This window comes from Haemorhous mexicanus, chromosome 9, assembly GCF_027477595.1.
Source record: "Haemorhous mexicanus isolate bHaeMex1 chromosome 9, bHaeMex1.pri, whole genome shotgun sequence".
Lineage (NCBI taxonomy): Eukaryota > Metazoa > Chordata > Aves > Passeriformes > Fringillidae > Haemorhous > Haemorhous mexicanus.
The window spans coordinates 4123527-4147220 of record NC_082349.1 but is presented as its reverse complement, the minus strand read 5'-3'; the positions used below and the strand labels follow the sequence as shown (position 1 = coordinate 4147220).

The 23694-nt window shown below is 43.3% G+C and overlaps 1 protein-coding gene across 3 annotated transcripts in view; it reads right to left on the bottom strand.

The window, feature by feature from the left end:
* Positions 1-23694, bottom strand: part of DAB1 (DAB adaptor protein 1) — a 415964-nt gene that overhangs the window by 366981 nt on the left and 25289 nt on the right. The window lies entirely within an intron of this gene.

Genomic DNA, 23694 nt, shown 5'->3' with positions numbered 1-23694 from the left:
ACAGTTTTAACAAGAGTTCACTAGTTCAAATCATTTCAGCAGTGACTGGTAGATTGTCCTCATGGGTCCCACGCTTGACATTTGCAATCTCTCAGCCTCTCACAAGTGGCATTTTGACAAAGTAGGGGGGCAATTATGAACATCACTCAGCACAGCAAATACACCTCTTTTTAGGGGAAACAACAGAGTAACAGCAAACCAAGGAACCATCAAAGAGCAATTAATAAAACTTTCAAGTGATGTTACCAGGGGCAGTTTCTGCTGAAGGGTTTGATCTCCCACCTAGCATGAAAGCAAATCTGTCTGCAGCAACCCACTGAGAGAAGACAGGGAGGTAACTCTGTGTGAAGCAGAGCTTGAGAAAGACAGATCACACCTAAATTGTTCAGTGTGACTGACATTTGCAAGAAAACCCAAAAATCAGTAAAAATTAGAGCCTGCAGTATTGATGGAATTGGAAGTAGAAGATCAGGGTTGTAAACTGAGTGGAAAGCAAAGGGTCAGCCATGAACATGTCAGCCTGATGATTCAGGAGACAAACCAGAAATCACTATGAAAACAAAGACTCCTTAGTCATTACTTCTTTTTTAACAAACCTTTTGCTAACACTCCCTGTTGTGTCTCAGTGCAGAGGTCAGGGGTTTGCAGTACAGACCAAGTCACAATTGAATCCTGGATTTGAGTCTCTCACACTTTCATGTGATGAACCACCATGCTCCCCTGGCACACTGATATCAGGTCATTGCTAAGTGCAGAAAATCTGATAATGTGAAAACAATCCAAGTGATACATCAGAACACATTTGTCCAAAATACAAATGTGCCTTCTGTTAGGAAATCAGAACGCTACAGCTACAAGACACAGAAGGAAAGAGGAGCAGGACAATACCTTTGTGGCAGGACTACATTCACACAGGGAGCTTCAGGTTGTTCCTGACTAGCTGGATCCATAACTCAATTCTTCTCCAGCTGACTGCTCAGCACAGCTGTCCATGACCTCCCCAAAGACAATCCATGCCCAAGGCCAGGTCAGAACACAGGGTATTTCCCAAAGAAATAACTTCTTCAAAAAACTTCCTCACCCAAGCCAGCAAACCTCCTTCAACACTTCAGTCTTTTTTTAAAAAGATCCCTTTTTGAGGTTCTACGGTGTTTCAGTGCAATTTATTCACTGATTTCTCAGTATATCAGGAGAGACACCCACAAAGGAAACAGTACAGAACCAATCTGCTTTCCTGTCCCCTCCTCCCCAGGTATCACAGCTGCACTGGGAACTCTTATCTTCATGCTTTTCCCAAGGGCACAGCAATTTCAGACAAATGCAAAGAAACAGTTGCTTTTTTACAATACTCACTTTGGCAGTTTTCTCTCAAACCAACATTTCTTCCTATAATTAGCATCTTACAAGGAAACTACAAAGAGAGAGGGATGTTTCACTGTGGCAAACGAGAAGCAGAAAGAACACGAATTGCTGGCAGTGTGCAGCAGGGCTGTTCTCCCACACCTGGATGTTTCCTGCACTGGGACAGCTCACTGAGAGGGGACAAACCTGCTCTGGCCACACCAGCTGCTGCTCATCCAGCTTCTCTTGCACTAACACAGACCCCTCCTGCAGCAGATTACACTAGTGCTGCATTTTGGGCAAACTGCACTGCTGCTCATTGCACAGGCAGCTTTAATTAGTGTCGCCTGTTCCTAAAAATATCTGGGTCTGAACAGTTCACAAGGCTCAGCCACCTGTAATTGATCCCCCAAAAAATTCACCCACAAATCATGCCCAAGTCAGTTGCTCCAGCCTGCTCCATCACATTAAGACAGAGCTAAAAGCATACAAGCACGTGGCTGTCACTCTGGTCTCTCAGGGAAAGCTGTTAAACTGTTAAGACAAATATATTTGACTGGGAGATAGCAGAAGTTCAGAAATAATAACAGTTTTCACTATATAATATTAAAGCAACATATTATCTATTTAGCCTCTTAATTGAGACTTCTTTATATAAATTAAAACAGAGCCTTTCCTAAGCTATCATGTATGCTCACAGAAGTACTAGGAGCACTTTTAATTAAGCCATGAAAAGGAATTTGTTTTCAAGGATGAGGTGGTTTCATCATACTCATTATGGCCTATTCTTAACAGGGGATCTTACAAGAAGCTCTCATTAAACAGCTGTTTGAAATGAGTAGGTTGATTCATGCCAGCTCCTCCTGCAATTGCAACTTCATACTTACAGCTTAAAACTATTACAGCCCTAAAGTGACCAAGGAATGTCTTTATGTTCTTCTTCAAGATAAAATTGACCCACAAAATCTGTGACTGCTACTGAAAGGAACAGTGCAGTTCACTGAGAGCCCAAAGACAACTTACTTGGGTGTTTTCTCCATCCCAAATCTTTAGAATCCAATTCTTTACTGTGGTGAGGGTGGTGAGCTCTGCCCATAGAATAAAAGCACCTCCTGTCCTACAGCTGACAGAAACACCACACAGCACTCCTTGAGATTATCATGCAGTAACTTTCCCCTTTCTTTGATAGGATTCCTTTCCCTAGAATATTTGTCACTGTGTGACACATTTCCAGAATGAGCCCAGAGGCTGCAGAGATTGTGCAAGAAAGAAAGAAAGGGAGCAGCTGAGGGGTTACAGGGAGAGCACCCAGCTCTAGGGTAGCTCTGGACACTTTAAAGACAGTTAAAGTCAATAATAACATTTGTACTGTTAGAAATTTAGTGAAAGTAAGAGAAAAAAAAAATTGTTCAAAGTCACTCAGGAGCTCAGGGACTGTGCTGAAAAATGAAGCCTAAACCTGCAAGAAAAACAAACGAACCAAAAAAACCCAACCCTAAATTGTCTTCCAAATTCCCTCAAAAACTCTTTGACCTCATTAAAAAAAATTCAGTCAGTGAAACCTCTTAAAATCCTGGATTCCATCCTAAAAGGCAGTTAAAAGGAAAAGCCACCATGGGCACAAGAAGTTTAATTGCAGAGATGAATGAGGGAAGTTCTCCTCTCCCAGCAGTAAACCTTTTAGTATTTATGACATTGAAATTACACTGCATAAACAAAGGAAAAGTTAGAAAAGGGCTGGCTCCATAAATAACAGCCCATTTTGGTGCCAGCCTGATTAGCTCATGTCTGCTCTGGCAGAGCAGCCTGCAGTGCCCTCCAGCTCCCAGGCCAGGGAAGGGGAGAAGTCTCCTTTGCCAAAATGAAAAGGGCCAGATGAAAATACCACCCTGACTAGGAAACAGTTCTAAAATGGATGTGAAATTCTGAGGAGAAGCTGGGACAGGCTGAAGAGCATCCATGTGGTTGTGTGAGCTCAAAGTGTCTGTGCATCCTCTTGGCTCTGAGCATACACCTGGCAAAGGTGAGGTGAAGGAAGTGAATCTGACACAGGAATTGATTCCTAGTCCAGGTCTGGCACTTTTTCTTCCTGACCCACTGGTGCTGAGTCCTAACATTGTTGCCAAGAGGCAACTGCAGTGCAGCAACACCTGGGAGATCCCTCCTCTTGCACCCCACCTGCTGACATCCCAAAGGTTTTTTGGTTTTGGTGGGGTTTTTTTTTCCAGCTGTCCATGGAGAAGAGCAGAAAAGCAGCACTTCCACAGGAATATTCAGTACCAAGTCTGCTTCTGCACAAATCACTCTCCAGATAAAGAGTTTTAGTTACAAGTGTGCATATGTTATGGAATTAATTGCATCATTTTTTAGGGTGATAAATAAGCAGACAGTAAGCAAGGCTGGGAAGGGAGAATGGGCAGCAGGATATGCAGCAGAAGGAACTGAAAGTACCCAAAAATCTCAGGCTCCAGTGCCTGCCCTAAATTGGAGCTCCTCAGGAGCACACAGCTTCCAAATGGATCAGGACACCTCCTGTCTGCACAGAGCCTGCAGCAATTGTTCCCAAAGGGCCTTTGGGCAGTGCTGAGGTAAAATCCTCACAGAGGTAATGGTTATTCCATCATGGGCCTGGCAGAGGGAGCACAGCATCCTGCAAGGGTGCAAGGGCTGAATGAGGGAATAGATGGGCTCCCAGAACCCACTTCCAGCCATTCAACAGAAAGGGAGGAAGTGTTATTCCAAATAAATTAGTGGAACTAATTAGGCAGCAGGCAGGAATCCCACTAAACTACCACGTTACACAGTAAATAAACTCTGCCTTAAGTGCCCCCAGAGAAACTCAGTGAAGGTGTTGTGCTTCCTCTTGCAAGAGCAGAGGAGGGCACCAGCAGCCTCCAGTCACCCAGCTGAGTTTTAGGCTCTTTTCCTGGGATTTTACAATTTAAAGGGGGAGAGGTTGAAGGCTGATCCATGGTGTGACCTGGGGCTCAGTTTTACAGCTCTGCTCATCTTTGGGGAAAAAAATGACAGCTCCAACAGCCTGGCCAAACATCCTCCTCTCAGACAGAAACATCTGGGAGTTTTCTCCAGCATTAAGCAAGAAGGGTGCAGCAGATTTCCCTGCAAGGGATTAACCAAAGCCCCTCAGCACTCAAGAGCTGTGACAGACAGCTCATCCAGAGGCAGGAGGGAAGTGGGATCTTGCAGCTGCAGCCCAACTGCAGAGCTGCTGCAAATGAACCAACCTGACAGAGTCCAAACAATGGGCACAGTCCTACACACAGCAGAGGCATTTTAACTGACCAGCTTAAAATGCTCCCAGGTTTGTATCTGAGCTGCCACTGCATCACAAGGATTTGCAAAATCTTTCCACATGCAGCCCTCCTCGAAGACAACACAGCCAAGGCACCACCATACCTTATTGTCACCCTGTTAATCTGAATTTTAAAGCCAGCTATAGATTACCCAGTCCACAGTTTTATCTGTCTTTGGATTTTCCACCTATGCTGAGTTAAACTGCACAGCCACTGGTGCTAAACCACGTCAGGCACTGTTACTGTTCCCTTGCTGGAAGGTGAGGAAATTCAGAAAAACATTTAATTGCACGGCCCTTCAGATTTTGACTTGCCAACAGCCAAGCCAAATGTCCTATAATGAGCTGCATGAACCAGCAGGACAGAGGGGGTGAATTTCCTTAAGCACAGTGCAGAAATCATGTAAGAAATTACTTTGCTGGTTGTTTGATGACCCATAGCTGTAGAGCTAATAGCCATATTGATGCCCATGGGGGGAAAAAATCCCTCAAAAAACCTATCCTCTGCTGAATTCTAACTTTCAACTTGCACCATTTTCCTTAGGATTATGAAGTGTTTATTATCAAAATGCTGATCTACAAGTGGAAAACATTCAGTCTAATGAGTACGTGTGTATTTGCTGGAGTCCCCAGGAGGTTTCTCCAAATGAGGTGCTCACTTTAATGAGCCCAACATGGTAATTAATAAACTCACTAAACAGACTCAGCTGCTGAAGATGAACAGGATTGAAGGAAGCCCTGCCACGATGGAAGAGTTTTTTCAGAATACTGTGAAGAGTACACAGAAGGAAAGACATTTGGAAAAGGGAACTGAAGGCAGCTCAAGTGAAAGGTGAAAAGTAAAACAATGGTCAGCAGGCCAGAGCTTTTTTGGGTGGACACAGAGACCCCAGGCTTTGAACCAAGGCATCCAAGCCTCCCTACCATCTCATGCTGTACTCTGGCCAGGCTGGGAGGTTTTGACTTAATCCTTATTTTACAAGGTTACATTAGTGCTTATTATATTTTGCCTGCTGTGAAGTTACAACGCCTCCCCATGAATTGCATTAAACTGATTTTTGTGTCTGTTTAATATGGTGATTTCTTCCTGGTTTTGTCAATAAATTGGATTCCTAAATTAGACATAGCATTATTAAGCATCCCAGTCAATTATTAAAAAAATACATCAGCAATAACTATCAACATTTTGTTTGGTACTAAAGACATTAACCCATCATTGCTGGAGGAGTAATTTTTATTTGCTATTTTTCCATTACGAGGCGCTGACCACAATACTGCTCACAGTATGACTTAATTTATTTTCCCTTAAGAAGGGGAAACAATTTTGCAAAATTGCTGCAGATCTTAACATCAGAGGTTTTGCTTTTGTAGACAGGCCTGCAAAAATGGGAATAACTGTCTGCTCGATGGCTTTTCCCTGCAAAGTCTCAAGTCTACCTGATCCAAGCCCTGCCTCCCCATGACAGACAGTAATGCATCAATTACTGCTGCTGGGTGACAGTTCCTGCTCCCCACCCTGAAAGGCTGCTCTGATTTCCCCACTCCCAAATCCTGTCATCGATCCTGATTCCAAACCCAGGAACTTTCACAAAAAAACTCCGTAAAACTCACGGCTGAAGAAATATTTCTCAGCCAGCTAGGAAGATCAGTTGATGAGGATGCATTTTCACCTTTTGCTCTTTCAGAGAGCCATGTGTGAAAGCAAGCAGAATGTGCCAGGGGACAGCAGCTCCTCGGTGCGTGTGGCACGCGCGGCGTGTCACAGCGCGAGAAAGCCTGACACCATGTCACACTCTGACTTCTCCAAACAGCCACTGAGGGTTTGGACAAGCCTTTCATCCATCAAGCCATGCAGGAGGGCTCCAGACTGTTGAAAGGCTCCTAAATGCTGTGCAATGCTGCAGCATGGGGTGCCTGTGGCACGCAGAGCCTGACAGCAGCAGAGGGGAGAGCAGACACGATGACAGGTGTGGCTCTGGTTGAGTTGTCCATGGGGCTGGTGGTGAAGACAAAATGCTGCCCCAAGAGGAGTGCTGGGAAGGGATGCCAAAGCTGTCAATCCCAAAAGTTTGCCCTCGCAAAAAATTGAAAAGAAAAAAAAAATCAACAACCAAATGTTGCTGCTGTTATCAAATGCTAATTTTCAAGATAGGATCGCCCCAAAATGGGGAAAATTAAATTTAAAAGAAAGCCTGGCTTGGGATACTACCTGTTGACCTTCTTAAGAATCAGAGGAAACTTCTCTCCCCCAGGATTTGCACAGAGAGCCCTGTGCCCATTCCATGTTTGAGCCTCCTGGTCAGCAGCCAAGTCTCCATCCTGAATCCTTCCTGTCAGCACGGGCTGGGAATGACTGATGGAGCAGACAGCACACAGCTTGGTTTCTTGGAGAGCAGGCTGCTGCTGCAAAGCTGGCAGTGGAGACAAATCTCACTGGGAATCTTTGAATGGAGCACATTTGATGAAGAGGTCACTGAAGGAGCAGGAACAAACATGAGGCACTGAGATGGGCTAGAGAAGAGTTTCACATTTCACAAGTGCCCTTTGCAGAGCCCTGGCATGGATGTGCTCAGGAATACTCTCACAGCACCTGCCCAGCTGTGCAGGGGTCAGTGAACCCACAATGTGTAACCAGTGCAGTGTCAAACCTGAGGAAGGAGCTCTCCCTGCTTGGGCTCCCTGTGTATGAAATCCACACTAAATACTCCCTGCCAAGCACATTCAATCACTTTGCAGGGCATCTCTGCTAGCCTCCTCCCTAAAGCCTATCCTCAAGCAAGCCACAGGTCATTCCTGTTCCCCATAAGCTGGGACAGAGGATAAGGGAAGGCCAGGAATGACACATTTTTAATCCTAAATCAGGCAAAAGGCAGCAGCACTTCAGAAGTTGCCAAACAGAGGGCAGGAGGCTGAGGAGACGTGGCCAAGAGGAGCTTCAGAAGCACAATCTTGTCAGAAGCTGGTTTTAATCCTCAAACCAGTGCAGGGTTTATGGGTCAGTGTGGATGGCAGGAGCTCTGCCATTTGTGACTCATCCTCTCAAGGCCATGCTGTACAGCACACTTTGGCACTCATTAGTGAACGCAGAGATGAGAAGAACAAAGAAAAGGCAGAATGGACTTTAAAAAAAATACACAAAAAGGGCAAAACTGAATCACCAAGTCAGCAGAGAACACAGTGTACCTGGCTGCAGCTGCCACAGCACAACTAAAGCATGGCCAGTGCCCATACCCAGGTGGAAGCAGCTCCCACAGCCCTGGAATGCACAATGCAAATGCAGCTGCTGAACCCAGCCTTGGGAAATGGCTCACTTGAAGCTATGGAATAAACATTATTCTTTTCACTGATGGAGTCTACAGCTTAGCAGGATGCTGGGGAACATCTTTGCTTTCCTGACACTCTTCTCAATTGGAAAAACACTTCTCTTTGCTGCAATATGCTGAAAATCTTACTGTGCTTGAGCCCCAGTCTCCACAATCAGATCTCATCCCTAAAATCCCCAGCCAGCTCTCCAAGGAGGGAAGGAGAAGCTGCAAGGACAGAAAACTATGGGTTTTTTCAGGGTTTTTTTCTGCATCCATGCAAGGAAGGCAGTTTTGGATCCATCCCTATTATACACTGAAGCACCACACCTGGGGCCAGAGAATCAACTTTTGCAATTACTGAGGGAGCTGGCAAACATGAATTTGGAGAAATGCTGTAGCATCCCAAAGAGCCTGACAATCTGATCCCTTATGTGTTACTGATGCTCATGCCCTGACTACATCCCAGTCCTCTTCATCCCAAATTCCTCTGACCATCCTGACCCCTAACCTCTCTCCTCTATACACCTTTTCATCTGTTCCCTTAACCACACACACACAATTCCCATGACATATATAATAAAAATTCACCTCATAAAAACAGGGAAATAAAATTGAATGCTGAACTCTTGACATTTGCTATCTATTACTGTATTTGTACTCACTGTCTTTTCCTGCTGCTCATTACCATTTGTCTCCATATCAGCCCTCGTGGTTTTTTAATCCAATTCTCACAGTATTTGATACTTTATATAATCACATACTTTGAAAAGCTGGACAATCTCAGCTTTTAATGTGAGAATCTCAGCTTTAGTCAAAGTGATTTTCTACCTGCTGGGTTTTAAAAGAGGAATGCATGGAAGGAAGAGAAAATCCTGAATATGTTGGGGCTGAAATGACACAATGCGAAAAGTAGACCAAAAACTAAAGGGAAAGAGAAAACATTTCATTTTAATGAAAAGCTTCCTAAGCCAACCTCACAAGAAAACAGGCACTAAGAGAGTGACCCACACGGCCCCTGGAGCTATAGAGTGATCCAGATGAGCACTAATGTCAGGATTAGCCAATATTCTGCTTCAGGAGAGGGTGTAACACAGCATTAAACCCTTCAGAAGATCCTGGCTCCCCACCTAGACAGAATTGGACAGAACTGTCTTTAAGCAAAACATTTTTCAAAGCTTTCCACAAGGCACTGAGGTGAATCTTTGTTAAACTGTAATTGGGTTTCCAGTGGCAAGAAGTTCTGCAGATAAAGGATGAGTGGGGGACACGGGGGAGAAAGTCCCCAGTCAGTTCCTGGATTTCTCCTGAGTGGACTGGGGGATTGGTATCTGCTGAAACCTCATCTCCAGGGCTCAACAAGCTGAATTATTCTTGAGTTGACATTTTTCTTGGGATTGGAAAGTTTTAAAATTCTCCATCAAACCTCTGTTAGCACCACAAGATGTGGTTTGTGCTAAAATGAGCTTATTGCAGGGTTCACTGTGTGCCCCAGAGTTTACAGATGTCTCCAGCTGTCCTCAAACATCCCTTTTGAAGTCTGCATGTTAATAAGGTGTGATGTATGAAATTTTCTTTATAACTTCTGCTTTGAGATAGTTTCATATTTCCTTTCTGCTCAGGAAGCCATTGAGGGACTCATTTTAGTTACAAAGCTCTGTCTTATAATCCTGATGTGCTCAGGGAAATATTGGAATGGTTTTGATATGATAAATATTTATTTTTTACTTTTGCACAAAAAAAGAAAAAGCTATTCCATCCATTTGAAGCAGGAGTAATGAATCTGATTAGAAATTTGGAAGCAAACAGGCAGCTTCTAATTAACCAGTTTTTGCATGTTATTTGGTTTATCACTTCAGCCCTAAATAGCAGCCTATGAGGATAGCTGCAATATCTTCTGAGACATACAACTCAGATACAGGTAATCTTAAATATTTTTACATATCTGAGAATCTAAGTGAAAAAAGAGATTAATAAAAGGTTAATAAACAACTTGAGAACCTGTCACATCTGCTAAACTCAGTGAAATACTTTGGAACCTACCATGCCATGCCTGGTTTATAATAATTTATTTTTCTGACCATATTAAACTCTAAAAAGTCATTATGGACAGTTTCCCCGACCCTTTCAGCTGTGTTTGCCTAATCACAGCTTAAAAAAATCATCAATGTGATTTCTGCATCCAAAATTAAAGCAATGTATGTGTTACCAGTGCCAAAATATATTCACAGAGAAGTACATCTGCATCTACAGCCCCTCTCATCAAAATCAAATATCAGATATATGCATTGCATAAAATCAACTCAAGGATGCTGTTAGGCTAGGAATGTAAAATATGTTCAATGCATCATGTTTTGATGCTTTCCCCTGACTATATCATAGCTGATAGGTCATTTCAGATTGGACTTGAATTTTGAATACATGCATTAAAATGTAACCAGTCCTAGGGAAGGAAAAATATCCTCGTGCTTCAAACGTGACAGCAAATGAAACAAACTCAATTTTTCATTAATAGAGAATCATTACTCAGTGCAATGTGCAAAGTCTACAGGAAACTTGGGGCATCCCTTCTGCAGGGCTAATCTGTTCCAAGGACTTGCAACTTGACAGGTGGTGTATAAAAACCACCCTTAAAGAACACAGAAGAGCAATAAATCTACTGATTCAGCAATGCCAGGAGGGTAACAGGTATTTTGTTTCCTGTGATGGCAACTGCTTCACTGACATGATTTTGGAAGCTGTGGCTATCCCATCTCTGGAAGTGACCAAAGAAAGGAGGGACAGGGCTTGGAGCAGCCTGGGATAGTGGAAGGTGTCCTTGTCTGTGGCAGGGGGTGGAATAAAACAGGCTTTAAGGTCCCTGCCAGCCCAGAGCATTCCAGGATTCTGTGGTACTTTTTCCTCATAGTGATACTCATAGAGCAACTCCACACATTGTGGAGGAAAGATTAAGAGTAAACCCAACAAATTAAGGGATGGATTTTCCTCCAGTTTGGCATCACCATCAGACAGGCAGGACTGAAACTGATACTCTTGATCAGCAAATGTTTTGTTGCATCACCTTGCCCCTCAGCAGCTCCCAGCCCCAGCAGGGAGACTGACACCAGGTAGGATTTCCCAGTACAATAAGTACAATCTGCATAAGCATTAAGCAGACAAAGGGAAATCAAATAGCAAGAGAAAGAGTGGAGATAGTGATTTTCTTTAGGCATTCATTAATGTCTATTCAAATATAAATACTGAGCAAAAATCTACATTTCATATTGCAGGAGAGCACACTTGTGCCAAATCCTTTGGAGATTTGGTTCAAGAACAGTTCATCCCTATCTGAAGATTTGCCTGAAATACTGCCAAAACCACTAAGGCTTTGTGTTAGCTGAAATAAAAGCTACTGTTGCAGGAGAGAGGAATGCAAAGGAGCTTCACAGGACCACGTTCCCCCTCCTGTCTGTATATTCATGTACCTGATCAAATCCTCTTTGGTCTTTGCCTTCCTGCTACAACTCTGACTGTGCCCATTTTGAAAAGCAGTGCAATACACCAGTGACACATTTCTTCCAAGTCACCTACATCACAGTCATCAGAGGAGACACCTCTGAGTCTTCCATTTCTTTTCCAGGTTGTATTGGTGCTTTTCATGTTATCCACAGAACTAAACTGCGAACAGTTCAGGAAATATTCTCTGTGATCCCTGTTCTCTGCTGCTTCTCTCCCACTCACCAACTCAGGGACTCAGGCAAGCTCACATGATGAACATCCAAAGCTGAAGTGTTAGCAGTCATTTTGCCATGGTTTGTTCTGGTTTCTTGTAAACAAAACTCGTTGGAGCAAACAGGACACACATGGATTCGTTTCCCAGCATACCAAATTTATCAAAGCAACACTGAGTAAAATTAACCAAGGGAGATGCACAGACCTGCAGGACTGAAATCCTGTCTCCTTCACTGGTCAAATTAGGGATCTACACTCTCCAAGATGCTCTTGGAAAGCAGGGGGAGGAGGTTTGCTCATATCAATTTATCCAGGGTAATGAGGACAAAGGCTGACTGCGAGGAACTGCAGAAGGACCTTATGAAATGATTTGACATATGAGATGGCAGATGAAATCCAAGAGAGATAAATGTCAAATATGCATGTGGGAAAAACAACCCTAACCTCACATATGAAATGATGGACTCTGAGCCAACCACAACTGCAGGGGAGTGAAATCCTGGATTTACAATGGACAGTACCATGGAAATGTCAGCTCAGTGCTACCAACAGGCAAAGGAAAAGACAGCAGATCAGATGCTAAGAATCTTTAGGGGGAAAGGAAATAGAGAGCATGGGCAGCATGGATGGAGACAGCTTCTTGGAATTTTCCACTACTGACACACAGGCCCCTTAAACCAAACTGGAGCCATGTCTAACACAAACAAACAAAGGTGATTTTTGTACCTTACAAGAGAAGCTGTGCATGTCACAAGCCTGCACTGGCTTAAGGCTAGAGAAGATTAAGTTTGCAGAAGGAAAATCTATTCATGCTTACTATCTACACAGAAATGACTCCTGGCACAAAGTCCCCGAGCAGAAAACAGCTGGAACCTGGGAAGCATCAGAAGAGAAGCATTACATGTGTCTGCCCTGCTCATAATCCCCCAGCCCATGGCCACGGCTGGAGAGGGGATGCTGGGCTGGACCTCGTGTCAACTCCTGTTTACAATTGTCTGAAACTCAGCTTTGCATCCCTGAGCAGGAATTTGATGTTGGTTCTATTTTTAAACCAGCATATGTTGACTTGGTAATTTTACATTTCTGGTTGCAGTGCTGTAGAAATTTGCAAAATGAACAAAAAGAAAGGAGGTTGGGGGGCGAGCAGCAGAGTAAAAATATCATTCACTTTAGGAAACATACTGGCCTGAGACAAACCTTACCAGGCCTTTTGCAAAAATCACCAGCTAAAGGTATTTTCAGAAATTAGGTATGTGCTACTCACTCAGCCAGTCCAAGGCACCACAACCCAGGATACAGCCACATCTACAACACCCCAGCATGAGGGGATCTGTGTGGGGTCCAGAGGGTCCATCCCAAGGGGATCTTCTGGAGAAAGAGCCATGTGAAAAGGAGAAGGGTTTGGGATAGCAGAGATCCAAAGCTATGGAATAGCTCAGAGCAGGGATGGTGATGAGGCAGTGGAATCTCATGGTGAGTTTGTGCTTCTGTTATCAGCTCTCTATGCAAGAAATTCTGTTCCACAGCACACTCCCTCTGATATTAATTTTGAATGCAAGACAGCTTTGTAGTACCTAATCCTATTAGCATGCTCTTGAAATCTGTAAGAGCAGAAATGTAGGACTGGCCCAGAGATGCAGCTCTCCAGTTCTGCTCCCCATGAAACAAATTCAGGCTCAATTCCACAGCCTCTGGGCCCTAAGGGATGATTAGGTAGAATTAACCAATGCTGAACGGGAGTTATGCACCACAGTAAAGCAAATAGAAATATTTAAATGAAAATACTTTGGATAAAACATCCTTTCCTAATTTGGAAAAGTCCGTGGATGTTTCCTTATGTACTTTTTCACCCAAACTGGAAAAAGAAATCCAGCTGATTAGGTTTTTTCTCATTTTCAATTTTCACTGAGGTCTTTGTCTCTTTACCATCTCTCCCTTTTGTACAAGGCTTTTTCAAAGGGAAGAGTTGAAAAAATTTTTAAAAAAGGAAAAAAAAGAGAAAATAGGCAGAAAAAAGAGAAAAATTAGATGACAGTGGTTTTGGTAAAGGAGATGAGGTGGAACACATTTGTTTTGGAAAGAAGAGTCATCCCAGATGCTGGCTTGCTCCCAGTGCAGCCAGGATGGGTGTCTGCATCCCACATTAGATGATCCCTAATGGCTCTGGCAACCACTGCTCCCAGAGAACCCCACAAATGGCCCCTGGCAGCTGATGGGAACTCGTTCAATTACAGGGATTTCTGCCCAAATTCCTGCTGCATGGCAGCCAAAATGTTCCAACAGTTTGGTGGATGTGTTTCTGCACAGGAGAACAAAGCAGATGTTTTCTAACACAAGCTGCAGGCTGGTGGCTGGGGCTTGGGTCTGGGAGATGGCTGAGCATCAGTCAGCACGAGGCAGGATGAAGAATTCCACTGGAAATCCAGCAGTGCCTCCGCCAGTCGCGCCCTCTCCACGTGGCTCAGCGGCAGACGTGGGAACAATTCAATTTTAGCTAAAATGATTGGGGTTTTATTGAATTCAGGAATGAAAACATATTTTATATCTTTGAGAAATGCCATGAAATAGAATAAGCAGCTTGTACTCCACATCCCCTCAGACATCCAGGATCTTCATGCAGAGACAAGAGGTTGGCAGCTGGGAATCTGAAAAGGCTCCAGAAACATGCAATACCTCTTCATGCACATTTGTGCTTTAAGGACAGCTAATTTGAAAGAAAAAAAAAAAAACAACCCACCATTCATTAACAATAATTATAGAATAGTTTAATAAATTTCAGGTTTTTTTCTCTAGCCTTTTGAAGCACTGGCATTTCATTTCCCTAATATGAAACATATCCCAAATGCTAAGTCTATCAGCTGTGTATCAGAAGGACTGGGTGAAGCACAACTTCTCAAGAATTCAATTACACAGCAAATCTTAATGAAATACAATACTGGAATCTTAATGAAATACAACCCTGGCTGTGATGGAGCAACTATTGCAAAGGAAAAAACACAGCCCAGTCCCATGACAGGCTGATATTGAGGCAGTGCTTCTGGAAAGCACCAAGTGAAGCTGCCCCAGCTTCCCCCAATTCCCTAATTCAAATATTACCTGGGATTTCACTGCTCTGACAGCACTCCTGCACTTGGCATCCCACCAAGGTCTTTGGTCCACATCCAGTTTTCCACACCACTTTCATAATTGCTGAAGATTCTACTTTGCTTTTGGGTTTTCTTGCTTCTTCAGTGCATCTATTGGGATTTCTGTTCAATTTTGCCTCTCTTTCTCCTCCCCCTCACAAAACCCTATGAAATATTGCTCATCTAAAAACATAAATCCAAGATGGGAATTATCTGAATCACCTGTTCCTCACCCCTGCTATAACTGGGAGCTGTTATCTTTCATTTATTCATTTCTTATTCCAGGGCATAAGCAATGAGAATCACCACAGCCCATAACACAAGCAGTATTTGAGTCTAACTTGCCTGACACTTGTATTTCACAAGTCACGAAGAATTCAAAAGTGATTTATCTGAGCTTTGAAAAGCTAAAAGGGGTTAAAACTGACTATTCCTGCCATGAAATTTTATGCTGACATAACATGTTTTGAAAGGATGATTTAAAGATACAGGGATCCCTCATAAATCAGTCAATGTTTTCTTTGTATGGAGATTTTAATGCTGCCTTTACCTCTACAAAGAGGTCAAGATTCCATCTCACTCAGGTTTGGAAAGCCTTGGAGTGCATTCAGAACATTAAAAAAAAACTTAAATATTAAAGAAAAGAGACAGACATCCTCATTTAAAACTCAGTCACAGGACATGACATTGTCTTAGTGAGTCAGACTAAGAAATCAGCCAAAAATACTCTAGAGTAAGTTGTTTCAGGCAGTTCACCTGCTCCTCAGATTTTAAGTTTCTCAGTTGTGTGTCATTGTATAATCATTTTTGCCTAATTTCCAAACTTGTTTTCCCAACTACCTAAAAGACAGCAAAATAGAATGTATCAAAACATCTGTGAAATGAACATAATAAATCAAAAAGCAAAGGTTTATTTACTTTATCTTCCTTTCTAGATTTTTAAACAGCAGTCCTAGGCTTTGCCTGCAAAAAATAGATAAAACAGTACCGACAACAATAAAAAACATCCAAAAAAATCCCAATCCCAACCCAAAACTTGAGGCAGTTTGGAATGGATGACAGTTCTTTCCAAGCACAAATCCTGCTGTTTGTCACAGGGGTTCTAGAGCAGCAAACCTCCAGAAGACATTAACCACATCCAAGAGACACATCACAGTATTCAATTCTTATTCAAAGCATGTTTGTAGGTTTGGGGTTTTTTTAAGGAATTTTGTAGAATTTCATTCAATTACATATGGTTTTGAAGCATTTAAATTCTTGCAGCACTACAAGATAATGGCTTCTATCCAGAAGGAATAAAAGCAATACCTCGCTTGGCTAACATTACTTTTCCATTTTGTGATATAATTCACTTTACCTAGCTAGCTCCCTTTTGAAGCCAGGAAGGAAACAATGTGAGAATAACAAAATAGTGAAAATTAAATGGAAACAAAGGGAAAAATCACTTGTATGCAAATATGAAGACAATATGTTTGAAAAGAACTGAAGCATCACACACAAAATTAAAGGTATTTGTAAGGAATGGAAGAAAATGTTCTGTCAGAGATAAGCAGTTTGACATTCCCTGTCACCACATGAAACTGAGTTAAGGATATAAACCCAGGTAGCTTCTGATAAAGTGATGTCAACCTTATTTTTCTTTCCCTGCAGTAAAGAGAGGTGGCTGCCTCCCCCCTGGGCTGCCAGCACCTCTGAAATTCCTGGTGCCACTTGGTCTTAGGAACAAACTGAATTCACTCACAAAGCCCATGGCAAAGGCACTGCTCATCATCTACAGATCAACCTACAGCTCAGGGAATTTTGAGTAATTGTTGCATTTTCTGATAGCAAAAGCTTCTGTCCTCTCTCTTCCCAAGATGGATCAGGTTGCTGTTACAAACTGAATTTCTGGTTGGTGGCATTTATCTGATTGTGATTTTCAGAGGCTATTTTCTTTCACACTCTGAGTCCAAGCCTGCCCAAGCCAATCCATTTCCATGTCACAGAACTGACTGGAGCAGCTTTGCACTAACATGTGCTTAGCTTAGCTCAGTGAGTTCAGGGAGATGTGAAGAAGCAAGAAATAAGGAAAAGTTTGATATGTGTTGGAGAAGCTGGCAGGGTTGGTCTAAATCACCATTTACCACAAATCTGTGCTTCTTTGGCAGGTTTTTGCTGATAAATATCAGCTTAATCCCAAAACTGGATGCTTCAATTAGGGGATTAATGTCAATCGACACACAGAACAGCAGAAAGCAAATCTGGTCCCCTTAGAGAGGGACTAAATCAGCTTCTCGTGGCTGGTTCCACACAGCCAGGCTGGCTGCCCTGCAGGACATCCCAGGTGTCCTGGCCTGCAGGTAAACAGTGGCTATTTCAGCAATAAAAGCATGGGATTCATTGCAAAATCTTGGGTGGCTTGGTGTGAAATGCAAGGGGGTGAAGAGTCCACTGCTCCTTCAGAGAGGCAGACATGAAAAAAGATAACCTGAAGCAGGGATTGCCAGCACTAGAGCTCAGTATCCTGCAGTAGCCAGGGTTTCAAATCCTCTCTTTCTATTCTTAAAATAAAGATCCTCCTCATAGCTGAGTACTCCAAAGGTACCACTTACAGAAATGCTAAATTAGTTAAAAAATGCAGAGAAACTGCAGCAAGGCCATGGAGAAACTCTGTCCAGAAAGATTCCCTTCTCTCCAGAAACCATGGACTCATCACTAACAGAAAACTGAAAGCAAACTAGAAAAGCAGGAAAAAAACCTCCAATAAAGGGGTCCTTTTAACTAAAGAAGTAAGCAGTGCTTTCCATATCAGCCCTTTTTCACATTTTTTTCCTTCTTTTTTTTTAATCCATCTGTTGTAAAGGGAACCTATTTCCATCCAATGGATTGGACTTATTTGTTGGCTGAGTCCTGTGATCCTTACCCAAAACAACACACCAGTGCTGCAGACTGTCCAAGTGTTTTGCTTAGGAATACACTAAATGCCACAGACACAGTACAGATCAGAGTAATAAGGGGCAAATTACAATTTAGTTTCTATCCTGAGGAAATTTAATAACCCAGAATTAGAAAAGTCTGGCTAGTTTGACAGCACTTCTTTAAAAAGATAAATTATGAGCTCAGGAAGCTGCAAGGTTGTAAAGGCTCTTACAAAGATGAATCCACACACTGAGAATTTCCATACCAGCTCTGAAAGGTAAGTACACAAGTACCACCAAAATTCTGGGAAATGGCAGGTGGGATCTCCTGACTAACCTTCTGAAGCCCAACACAACCCAGACAGCTGTGGTTCAGTTTCATACTCCAAAGAGCAGTTTTTCAGATAGAAAGCCATGCCCAAGATGCCCAGTGCTCTCTGTGAAGCGCCAGGCTATAGAGAGGGGTGTGAGGTTTGCCCCCAAATCCACGGATGAACTCCCAGTGCTGGAGTGGGAATGGACACACAATCCCAGTCAGAAGCCTCCCTACCCTGAATATGTATGGGATGTCTCCTGAAGAGCACAACAATAATGAACTTGCACAATCTATGGTGAATTAATTCAATAGAGAAATAAATTTACTGTCCTACAGAGATCCTTGGGCTGTGAAAATGGTTAAGCAATGGTGCTTATGATATTTTTACCCAAAATAAAAAAATCAGTCAGAGGGGAAAGGAACATGCTGGAGAAGACAGATTTTCACAAATATTTGTATTTGAATTGCTGATGAACTCTTCCTGCTGTTATTTTTATTAATGTTTTAATTATATATGCAATACACTTCATGAATAGCTGAAAATATATAGGAGCAACAACATTTTACAAGCAAGAGAGAGTTCTGTAGCCAACTTCAAGCATACTTCCTTTCTGCCAGGGAAACAAGATGCACTGGGGCCATAACCTCTCATGCCTCATTTAAAAACAATGTGTGATGGAGCAGCTCTCCTGAGCTCATGCTAAAACTGATATTGCCATCCCTACAGTGGCATTTCACTTCATGCCTGCAGGTTATTTTAAGATGTACTGGTCAACACACTGAATGAGGCAGCAGGTTTTTATTGGGGCATTTCAAATTTTGGCATATGCTGAAGATCTCATGTCCTAGGACAAGTTCATTATTACCCAAAACACCTCTAAAATGGGAGAAATTTTATATTTCAGGTCCTCACCAGGAATGGGGTGAGGCAAGTCTTCCTGCAGTGAGCAAAACCAGAAGCCCCCGTCATAATGCTACAAATTCACACCAAAGCAGCATTTTGGGAACCAGTTCAACATGGAGGTGACTTATGGACATCCCACACTTAGCAAAACATTCAAGTTCCTTCTTTAGTGTCCCTAGTGAGCCCAAAGTATTTTGTTGGCTTTGGAATCCAAGCAGGGTGTGACTCCATCCCATCAGCTGGACAGTGCAATAATCCCAGAGCACTGAACACCAAAAATTAAACCCCATGAATTCTCCCAACCTCATTTTAACACCCAGGATACTGCTCTGTCCAGGCACTTGACCCCATCTGTGTCCCAGGCCCAAGGTCTGCTGGAGACTGACTGCATTGACCCTTCTGAATAGCACGTAACAAAATCTTTATTATAATTTGTTTTCAACCCACACTGCTAAAAAAAAAATGTGTCAGCTGCTTTAAAACGGTCTCTGTTTTGCTGGCCCTGCTTCTGGCAATCTAAGTAGCTGTCATCACTGTAGGAGCAGCCTGCTTGATAAGATTATAATTTTGTTTACATTGTGCTATAGGATGCCACGCTGGGTACAGCGCAAGGAAAATGGCAATCGACAGCATGCAATGTGCATTTTCAGTAAAATGGGGGTTATCTGCCTTTATTCCTGCCTCAGAACTGCAGGGTTTTGGCTGATGTTCTTAAAGGTAAAGAAAAAAAACCTGGGTTTAATGTATTTCTTTGCTGGAATGTATTGCAGTAAAACCCGTAATGGCCTTTTTTGGCACCACACCAATATACAGCATTCAGAAAACAGCTATTTATTGAAGCAAGAAATGCAATACCAAGACTACAAATCACTTCTTACATACAGAAAACTGGAAGTAAATCTGGCTAATGCCTACCTTTCTACCAAAGGTAGAGTTCCCAGCCTCAAACTAGGAACAAGCCAATTCTCATCTGCTGAGTGGTTGCACGTTAAAGACCTTACTGCATCTCATTTTCATCCTCTGTAAAATAGAGATATGGCCATGTATTTTAAGAGAGGGTCTCAAGCTCTCCCAGTACACGAGACTGTAAATCTACCAGGGAAGTGTACCAATATTTTTACAGCAGTCAGTTGGGTTAGTTTTAATTTGTGTTTGATTAGCAAAGAGCTCTGGGCCAGACTCACAATATTCACAGAATTCCCGGTGCAGCAAAACAAAATGTAACAATTATAATGGTAGCAATATGTATTCAGTCCTAGCCACTAGCTGTTGGGAAAATGGGTCAACAATAACATAAGTTTAAATTGAGAGGGTTTCTCCACCACACATTTATATGCTGCAGTGAAGGACAGTGAGGAATGTGAACAAGATTCCTATTACTTTTAGCATGACCAGTGCTATTTTTCCCTTCTCAGTAAGCAAAATATTTTTTATTCGTTTTCCCAACTCTCTCCAGAAATTAATGTTTTATCTACGTTTTCTCTCCTTCCTGTGAAAGGTCGGCCAGGGCTGGAATACAAGGTCCCAGGAGCAAAGTAGGATCTAGGACTTTGCACTGGGAGGAGAGGCACCGAGCAGCTCCATCAGGTCAGCCAAAAGGCAGCACCATGAATCCTCGAGCAGTACAAGTGCACGGAGCGGGGACTGCACGTTAATAATGGATGACTTTCCAAGCAGTGCTTTTCCATCCCAAGGCAGCCCTGCTGAGCCCTGCTGGTGGGCAGGAGGAGACAGACAAGGAGGTGTGAGCTCCTGAGGTGCATTTTCGGGCCACTGTGTGAGAGGGGAGCACTCAAAGCCCAGCAGGACACGAGGGGTCTCCCCGTGCTCGGCCACCCACGCGCGCTCGGATCGAGTTCCTCCACGGAACAGCAAACTCCATCTCACAGCCTGACAAGACAAATTGTGAAATTTATCTTTCTCAGGCTGGATTGTCCTCAACGTAATGGGAACAAAAGGCAATGCCAACAAAAGAAAGAGCAGCTTTAAAGGCCTTCCTGAGGATGGAAAAGGAAGCAGTCGTACATCAATATCTAAGTCAGTGCCCAAGACATCACTTTGGGCTGCAGGCTCAGCCCAAGCCTTATTGACCCACACCACAGTCACTGCACAAGACCTTGAAGCACAGCTGAGGGCTCAGACAGCAGGACCTGCAGCCATCAAAGAAAGGGAAATAAAAGCACAAACAAGAAATGCTTGCTCTTTCCTGACACAAAGCACCCAACGTTATACAGTTCAGGCAAAATTGTTAAAGAGCAAGTTATTCCAGATGACAATGGTATTTTGGTGCTCGAGGGCAATTGGAAGTGTCAGAATTTATGAAGGTATGAAAGTCAAAACATTATTTCTTCATTAATGGTATCAAAGCCAGGGCTTGATTTAATGGTCACAGTTTTAAGGATTCAATGTCGTTCACTTGGAGTCTGCCAAAGTACACACATAATTTAGTCTGGTTGTTTAAGAATATATTTCATCTAACTCCTGTTGTTTAAGAATAGAGTCAGGCAATTTTTGGCTCAGTCTGCCTTTCCTAGCAACTGGAAACAATAGGAACATTAATTACACCTTGCTTGACCCATTCAAATGCAGAATGACTCAAACATGTTGATGAGAAAGAAATTGCTGAGGTACAAGCACCAAATTTCACATTTGAGAAGTCTGAACCTCCCATTTGGAAGCATCACTACATTTATATGCAGCAGCAAATAGAGAGTAATGAAATATTTCCAGGAACATACACACAGAAGGATCCAAAGCACTGCACATGCAAAACACACCAGTGAAACCCAGATCTACTAACTGGAAACCATAGGCAATGCTCCCAGCCTCAAAGGATATTTGAAAAACAATGGTGAGTAGGGGTAATGAAAAGGCAACTGGACAGTGTCCCTGACCCACAAACTGGGACAGAGCACGTCACTGACACCCTGAGCCAGCCACACCTATTTTTCAGATTCTGTGCTGCTTTAGTGGACAGTTCTGAGCTTCATATTATGGGATGGTGAGCTGTCTGCACAGAGCAGGGAGACAAAACAATTCCTTCTCTGGCTGGGGACCAAGGACAAACAATCCAAATCTCAGGCCCAAGAGCACAAACACCGTGGGCTGAAGAGAGAAAAACAAGCAGGGTGGGACTGCCTGGGCTAAAGCTGGAATGGGACAATGAACTGCAACGTGCAAATGGAGCAGAACTGATCCCAGGGAGAGACCCCGTGCCCGGCCGTGCATTTTGGGGCCATTTTGGTTCATCTTGGGTGCAGCCCTGCCTGGGCTCTTGTGCTGCCCAAGGTGTGTCCATTGAGGCCTTTTAATAAGTCCCTGCTTTATTCTCTAAGTCTGTCCAGTCTCTGTTCTAGGTCAGCCTTCACAAGGCAACAGGTCAGGTGCACTGACCATCACACTCCTCACTGCGCCACGGACTGCACACGAAGCAGATGGCTTGCCACGGATGAACAGATCACTCTTCTGACCAAAACCAACATGCCAAATTACCCTCCAAACCAATGGCAACTGGAGGACACACAAAATGACACCTCCAAAGCCAGCTGGCACAGGCCATCCTGGGCCTGGATGGGAGCAGTGGCACGGTGGGCACACGGCTTTGCTCCCATCTGGTGTGGCTGGCAGCGGCAGAGGTGGACACACACAGGCTGAGGGATGAAGCAGCTGAGTGATGACAAGGGAGAATTGAATGCAGAGGGGGGAAAAATGACCTGCAACAAATCAAGTGTGGCTGGGTAGATGTGTATCCCTTCAGCAGACTCAATCACCAGCAGGAGGGTGACAGAGATGCTGAAATGGTTAAACAAATAGCTTCATGCCCGGGCTCACCATGAGATGGATAGATGGAACTGAGAGCCACTGACCTTAACAACACAGAAAGGAGGGAGTGTTCTGGAAAATACACAGATAAGCCAAACACACAACAGAAAGATAAATATCAGCATGGGCTACGATTTGCAAGCTAATCCATAAAGCCCAAGGTAAATGAACAGACAAATGAGGAGTCCAAATGAGAGAAATGTCAGTACTGCAAATTGTCTGTGCATTGGTGAGTGGTGAACAGACAAACCCCCAAAACCTCACCAAAGTCCTCAATCTCTGACTTGTCAATGTGACTTGTCTTCAGTCTAAACAACCCTTCACTAGATCTTTTTTCTAACTTACCTCTCATCTCTCAATTACTACACTGAGAACTGATCCTCTCTCTGGTCAATAAATACTCCTTACAGGTCGCAGTTTCAAACAGCCACCTTCAGATTTTATCTGCACCTGATCTGGGCCCTTCACAGGAGCTTCCACCAACTTCTACAAAATCTCCTTATCTTTTTTTAGTTCTGCACTGCAATGCCTTACAAAAGACTTTGCGGAAGGGGCAAGCTGAGATTACCCCTACTCAGAGTGCTTCATTTTGACCCTTTTTTAAACACATGCCTATAGAAATGCATCAAATATCTCTCACATTCCCAGGCCCTCAGTGGGGGGAGATCTTTTCTTTCAGTATTTAATTACAAGTACAACAGAGTCCTGCTCCACAGTGAAGGTTCGTACTGGGGTTTGTACCTTGAAGCAAGCTGCAAGGTACAAACCCCAGTGTGCTGACAATTCCTCCCACCCCACAGTGATTCCCTTTTCTCAGGCAGGGATCTCAGCACAAAGCCTGGAATGGCAAGATGCCAAAATTGAGCTACTCAGCACGAAGGCATGTTTGCTGCACGCTACGAGCAGAAGCCATAGCTGTGAAAAATCAGAAGTCAAAAGGCCCAGTCCAGCTGTAGAATTCTT